Raw genomic sequence first — 7,896 nt, 5'->3', positions numbered from 1 at the left:
AGTGCCCTTTTTTAAGGCATTTATTCTCACCATCAGGTCCCTCACTATTAAGCCCCTCACCTCCAGTGAGCGAGACAAAAATCACCACCACCATCAAGTATATTGGATTATGTGTTTTACTTTATTCTAAGCATATTCCATAGAATAAGAAACACACTTTATCCAATATAATACATAGTGAAACACATTTTCCTCCATTTTACACCTGCAATGAAATATTTGAAAAAAGGTAAATTATTTACAAAGAAACAATAATCCAGTTTCTATAATTTGTGTCCAATTTCTTGAGATTGCTAAATTCCACAATACATTTTTTCTGATTACTAAGCATGTCATTATTTTGTTTTCCATAGTAATGTTCTTGGATCCTGCTTCCTTTGATGTAATCAAGTGTTATTTACACCTTATAATATCAATATCACCTGTTTCATGATGAAAACATTGGTCTGAGATTTTCTTTCCTGGACAAACAAACCTAGATATCTATCTGTTATCCTATCATAAATATAATTCACTTCATCACTGAAATTCAAACTGTTCAAAAAATTGTTTCTTAATCTGATAACAGAAATAAATTCTGAGAAAGAATAAGGTAGCTAACAGAGAGTGAGAGAGAGAGAAATGGAGATAGACAGAAAAAGAGAAAGAGATCGAGGGAAAAGGGGGAGAAAATACCATGGTAACTCTATCCTTCAAAGAAAAGGTTGAAAAGGAAATGATTAGATTACAGATTTTGACTATTAAATTTGAAGCTGGTTTCTCTCAGCACAAGTATTAATTTCGAGCAAATAGCAGCAACAGGACACGGATGAGGACTTCATTCAGTGACATAACAATTTTAATGATCCCAGAGCGAACCCTCTCCAGAATAGCTTTTCTGAAAAGCTACCTCAATGGGGCATCATCAGAGATTCATTTCCATCTCTTACTTATTCCTCTCCAAATGAAAGATATACGCTACCTGTCCGGTGGTAAGAGCATTCCTCGTGTATCAGATTTATCACATCAGAGAATAAGATACCCTAAAAAATATGTTACTTTCTGAGTAACCCACACATAAAGCTCTCTTTGCTCTATGGATGTGGTTACATTTTCCATCAATTAAGAAGAAACCGTAAAAAGTTACAGGACATATATCAAGACATGTTTTCTAAATTCCAGTTACTTGAAGAATAAAGAGCTAGAATTAAACAGATACAAAACGACAAGCCAAATAAAAAGTGAAATTGAACATAGCGGATTGGATATTACACAATTTCTCTATTTAAGTGTCATGTAACTTACTTTTACCTTAAAGGGATTCTTTAAGTTGATTCAGGATCAATTTTTTTTTCTCTTGCACTACATGTGGTAATCATAATTGCAATCCAGTAGGTCAGACAGGAATCGCCTGAGATTTTAAAGCTTAATCGTCCACTTAATTGCTGTGATAAGGACAACAGTGAAACACTGTAGGCTACAAATGGAAAAAACAAACTTTTTACTTATGTAATGATGCTTATGAAACAAAATTTTTCAGGATTTCCTTCAGAAAAAATATTTAATGAACTGACAGCAAATAGGGTCCAGCAGCTCAGATGTTAGCAAACCTCCACAAAGTTATTAAATCCTTTCAATCTCTTAAGAATCCAGATATCGTTATTATGTGTGTACACTACAGTCAAACCTGACTCAATGGTCACCTGTCCATAATGAGAATTGTTTACCATTTGAAATAATTTTGTCTATAACCTTTCTCTAAACGCTACCTGTCTACAGTGGACACTTTTCTGTTTCCATTTGGTAGCCTAAATAGACAGGTTTGATAGCATACTGGTTTCTTATTTCACTTTTGCTCACATTTTTAGGGGATACTGTGATTTTTCTTCAACAGGATTTCCTGATACAGGAAAATGCAGAAAACATTAATTGTGAGTTTTTATGTCTTTTAAGATAATTCAAGAATACTGTAGCAAAAGGGAACACAGCAAAGGATTGCATTTCATAGGACTTAATTTCAGAATTTTTTTTACCCAAAATGCTGGTCCTGTTCAAGACATTAGTGGGTAGTGCCATACTGTTATTTCTGAGTGCAGATCATAATTTCAGATCATTTTGGTTACTCAAAAATCTTACTGGGTACTAGAATTCATAGGTGCATTATCAGCAATTCCCAATCATTTTATTTCACTTTCTTTAATAATTAATCTCATGACCAGAACTTAAGTTAATCTTAAACATTAAATAACAATATTGGTAATAATTAATTGGGGTATTTTTTAACAATGAGTTTATTCACTATGATTGGACAACATTTACATCAATCTAGTTCACAATTAAAAATCATAGCAAAGGACATGAACAGTAAAACAAGTATTCCAGATATAAAAACTGACATGAAAAACTTATTTAATACACCACAACTTACACCTCACATATTTGTTGACGTATTCAATAGAGAATGAATTCATTATAAAAAAAAAAAAATGTACCAAATGTGCCTGGACTTAGATATTACAATGAAATCATAATTTCTTGGTAAGGTCCTGTATTATTCATCCAAATTTGACATTCTGATTGCCAATTGAAATGACAAGAAAACTTTGTTAAAAATCTTATATTTTTGAGCTTCGTTTATCATCCAGCTTTGTATTATTCTTTGAAAATCAGATATAAAAAAACTATCCTGGTAAAAGTTTACTGATTAATGTAAAGTGTAGAAAATGTGGCAACTTTTCATGTTATTTCAACTTGAAAATAAAGTAGAAAAAAGGAATATCATATCTCCAACACTTGAAAATAGAGGAGAAAAATAATACCATATATACCCAACAGATATATATTTCTAATTGATAAAACTATAAGAATATCTATTCAAATAAGAACTAAAGAGATATCTGCATCAAAGCCAAGTGAACTTTAGACGACAGGATTAGAATTATTCAAACCATATTTTTCAAACCATATTTTTCTCTCTCCATGGCCCAATGATTTTTTAAAAAACTTTTATAAGAGCTTTAAAAATGAGAATATGCTTTAACAATATAATTTCATAAGTAAGAATTGTGTGGGGATATTCTGCAATTCACATAAGATAGAAAGAATGTGATACAAATGACATGATATCTGAGGACATAAATGTCTACAATCTTTGATGATTTAGCCCCATAATTCTAAAAGATGTTTGAACTTAACATTACTTAGTGATTTTGGGAGGGCATTTAAATAAAAACTGGTTGATTCACATACTATGTACATAAAATGTTGAGATGAGTACCACTTCATGGATTTAAATAATGATTGCAGTACTACAGACATAAAAACTTCACACATTTAAAAAAACATAAATAGGAAAGAGATCCAGTGCAAAATAGTCTAATTTAAAGAACATGTAAGATCCACAAGAATACATTGTATTAGTGGTGATTACATTGATAAACTCACTAAGTGTAAGCAGGAAAACTTTACTAGATTTGTAAAAATTCCTCACTTAATGTTCTTAAAATTGATCCTTCTACATAATTTCCATTTCAAGTTAGGATTTGTCCCATAATAGATACCATCAGCTTCATGAGGGAATGGTTATTTCATGAGATCATCCAAGGTGAGATAAAGCTACGAACATCTGAAGGCTTGTGTAAGGTGACAAAAGACGATCAAATATCTATTAAGACAAAATAAAAAAAGAACAAAACTGTAAGTTAAAAAAATGTACCTTGTTGAAGTGACTTCGTAAAGAAATCTGAATAATTTTCGGTGCCATTTTCCTCTGCAAATTACTGCACCTGAAGTGTACACTTCTACAGATTAAAACCAATATATAGTGTGATTCTGCACTTTGAAAATCTCAAAGTGCTATTAATGACTTGCTATAATTGAAGATTTTGACAATGAAATTTGAGTATACATGACAAGCCTTTATAAGTTCACTGATGTGTTATACCTAGTTGATGACATTGTTCAATATTGCTATTAGCAGACCTTTTTTGCCTATTATTTCCACTTGAATGACTGGTAGAAAGTGACTTCGGAGATCTCTATTATTCAGCTAATTTATTTATAGAATATAAATGGCTAAAATGCTTACTCTAATATCTAGGGAGGGTTTTCTTTCTCTGTCCCAGGATTCTATTGTGTTGTATTAGGCTAATCAACCATGTTCACGTCAGTCTTGTTTGCACGTTCAAATAGAGAACGTCTCTATTAAAGTTTACTTCCATTGTAAATGGGACATAAGAATTCCCATTTGCCCATAATCACTCATTCAATTTAGAAGTACAAATAAAACATAAATATTCAATAATGGTGATGTCATTGCCATCATTCATACTGTCTTGCAAACAGTAGGGTAAAATATCAACTCCTTTAATATCAAATAAGAAAATATAGGAACAACATAAACCACAACATTTTACAAAGTGCAAATGCACTTTTTCTTGTAAGTGCTTTTATCAATTGGTGTTATTCTTCTTTCAGAAAATGAGGTATTTAAAGATTTAAGGGTTAAAGTGAACACATATCCAAAGTTTCTAATTAGAAGGCAACTTTTCCAAATACATTTTAAAGGTAAAGAATGTACTTGCAGCAAACAATCATTTCATGATTACATGTCACCCAATTATCGTAGATCTGGTACATTAACATAAACTTCACAGAAAAGCAATTGTGGAACAGTGTATCAATATTGCTTGAAAAAATAACTGACATGTGATGAAATTCCATGTTTATTTTGCCAGTTTTTCAGCATTTACACATTTTCTTCCACAGCCACTTGGCACATATATTTTATTTATATGTATTCAAACACTTAAGTTGTCATTTTATTGGATTCTATTCAAACTCATTTGAGGTTGTTACCACAACTGGCATTTTCTCTTTCTCTTGAAATGATAAAATCTTAACTACGCATTCGCCACTCTGTCAAAAGCATCACAACATGAAATAGAAATGATTGTTATTAAAACGAATCATAATTTCATATTTGCTTTTAACCTGTGAAACAAATTTGGCGCTGGGATGTTTAAATGACGGAGGAAAAGACATAAATGTATTACTGTACAGCAGCATGATATATCAAAGGGAATCTACTTGCATAGAATGCCATGGGTCATTTGATTTAAATGCCTTAAGCAAAACATTGCTCAGATTGTAATAGCAAATACAGTACATGCAATAACTGCAAACTAAGGACTGCAAACTAAGGACTGCAAATTGGATTAGTTAATGGAAATGTAATTCATATGTCAATGCCATTAAAAACTGAACATTAAAATGAACCAGGAACAGTAGTAATAGGGAATTATCAATGCAAAGCAGAGTATGACAATCTGATCACACTGCAGATCAAACACATCATTCCAAAATTAAAATCTGAATGATTAAACAGATTTAATTAAGCTCTAATATCAGAGATTGATAGTAGGAACGGACAGAAAAGTTGAACGGTATCGGATACATGTACATCATGAAAATTGAATATAAAACAAATATGGGAATCATTATGGAAAGAAAGCAATTAAACAATGAATAATTCTTTTTAAACTCAAGACTGCAATTATTTGACTAAACTCATGTTTAGGTTAAATTTGAGATTACTGGTAATTCAAGTATTATCAATTTTATTTATGTTTATCCATAAAAATTCTGCATTATATTATTTGATTAAACTTTAATTCATAACATAATTTTCTTCCCATCTGTTGTTTTCAATTCAAATTGTGAAGTAATGTATTTGAAGTAAATGGTAAGGGCTGATCTGGGCAAACTTCCTTCTCACAACACACAATTATAGAAAACAAAACTCATTCAAAGAAAGATTTCATCCTTAATCCTTTAAAATCACACTATAAATTTATGTGTTTATGGTTTACCTTAATCAAATCTAATTTGAAATCAAGTTTTAAGAACTATTTCTTGGTACATGTATTATAAAAAGAGATTGAACATGTGGCAATAACATAGCAAGATGGCATCATAGTCTGCTTAAGTAGTTTACCTGTAAAAAAAATAAAAATGAATATCAACACCATAAATACAAATGGATTGATAAATGCCAATTTAATGTCCCCTAATGTTGGGTTTTTACAGATGATAAAGCGATGTAGCAGAACCACAATGCTTTTAAACTTAATAATGCCACAATGGAGCACATATTTCCCCATCACTCTTCCTATGTCACTTTTTGTTCTTCCCCATTTCTCGTCAACAAGTATTCTCCAGCCTCATTTTATTCTCTACTTTTATCATTAATTCTCCTTGAATTATCAATTCCATTCCATAAAAATGTTTCATATCACAGATCTAATTCTCCATTAGGACTCTTGCCAAGTGATAGAAGTACTTAATCTCACAGCATTATGTCAGTCACTAAACACACATTGGATGCAGTCTTCTTTTTAAATGCTGCAATACAGCATAACAGGTTTGGGGGTTTTACAGGGACGTCCACAAGTTGTTTTTTTATCAGTCTGTTTGATGAACAATATTTAAAGACAACATTAATCTTGACATCCTACAATATTAAAGCAGCCTTCTACTCGAGTACAATCTTCAATATTTTTAAAGGATCCAAAAGTAATGAAATAGAATGCTTGGAAATGACAAGAAGGGATCATAACAGTAACATATACATTTACAAAAAAATACAAGCAATCAACACAATCCTCATATCTTACAATTTTTATTTTTGAAAGAACAAATACTGACCCTTTTTTGTCCAAGTGTCAAAAGTTAAAAGTGGCTTGTGCTCAAGGGGGGGGGGGGGCACAATGACACTAGTAGTATGAATTAAATACTCCAACTCAAATGGCTTGCACTTTGCAATCATATTTCATTTTTTTTGGAATTGTTGGGCAACTTATTATGATTGTAATATTTCATGTTTGCCTGTCAAAGATCATTGAGTAATTATCATCAATATTATTCTGGGAATACATGAAAAAGAAATGACTGGTCAAGTTTTCAGTTAGAAATAATGTAATTACACATTACCTATCCTTACTCATGCATAAAACAAATGAAATAAAAACAAAGTTTAATGAATGGAATTGACACAGTGTACAACAAACATCACAAAGAAATACAAAGAGCAAGTCATTTGATTGGGAGACTGCTGCTTTTATTGTGTCAATTTCCTTCAATTTGGCAGAGCCACTTTTGACACCTTGGACAAAAAAGGCGACTTGGTGTTTTTGGCTTGGTGATGAAGTAGAAAATTGAGGGGAGGGGGTGATGCACCATGTCTGATACCAATAAATGATACATTTGCTATTCCCTGGGGAGGATATACAGACTTCTTAAAGGACAAGTCCACCCCAATAAAAAGTTGATTTGAATGAATGAAAAGAGAAAAACCCAACAAGCATAACACTGAAAATTTCATCAAAATCGGACGTATAATAAGAATGTTATATAATGACATTTTAAAGCTTTGCCTAATTTCACAAAACAGCTATATCCACATCCTTGTCTGTATGCACATGAGGAGACTGATGACATCATCCACTCACTATTTCTTTTGTATTTTATCATATGAAATATGACATTCTAATTTTCTCATTGTCCAGTGAAACGATGATTAATTCCTCCCTGAACATGTGGAATTAGCATTGTTTAATACTATATGGTTCAGTCAAGTTGGTCCTTATTGTCAAATCTATAAACTAGCACATCAATGATGTGGAGCTCATCCGGCATCTCACAACAAGATTTAACACAATTCTTAATTTCAGCCCAGTTGACCTTGTAGTCAATTATATTGGTGACATAAATTGAGGAAACAGAATTGAAATTGATGAAGAAATGACAGAGAAGCATATTTTGTGATTTATGACTAGATTTTGTATAAATCAGCATAAATAATTTTCTAGTCAAAATTTCTTAATTCTGTGTAGAACCTTGGTGAACCTCATGAGGGAC

The 7,896-nt window shown here is 31.6% G+C and overlaps 1 long non-coding RNA gene across 1 annotated transcript; it reads right to left on the bottom strand.

The window, feature by feature from the left end:
* Window positions 1-255: 255 nt before the first annotated feature.
* On the bottom strand, window positions 256-3,645 carry LOC135153673 (uncharacterized). Its single transcript, XR_010293168.1, has 2 exons — window positions 468-3,645; window positions 256-422 (listed from the first exon to the last, which is right to left on the bottom strand). It is a non-coding gene; the product is annotated as an uncharacterized LOC135153673 (long non-coding RNA).
* Window positions 3,646-7,896: the final 4,251 nt, after the last annotated feature.

Source organism: Lytechinus pictus, chromosome 3 (assembly GCF_037042905.1).
Source record: "Lytechinus pictus isolate F3 Inbred chromosome 3, Lp3.0, whole genome shotgun sequence".
NCBI lineage: Eukaryota > Metazoa > Echinodermata > Echinoidea > Temnopleuroida > Toxopneustidae > Lytechinus > Lytechinus pictus.
This window is presented reverse-complemented; position numbering and strand designations above follow the sequence as displayed.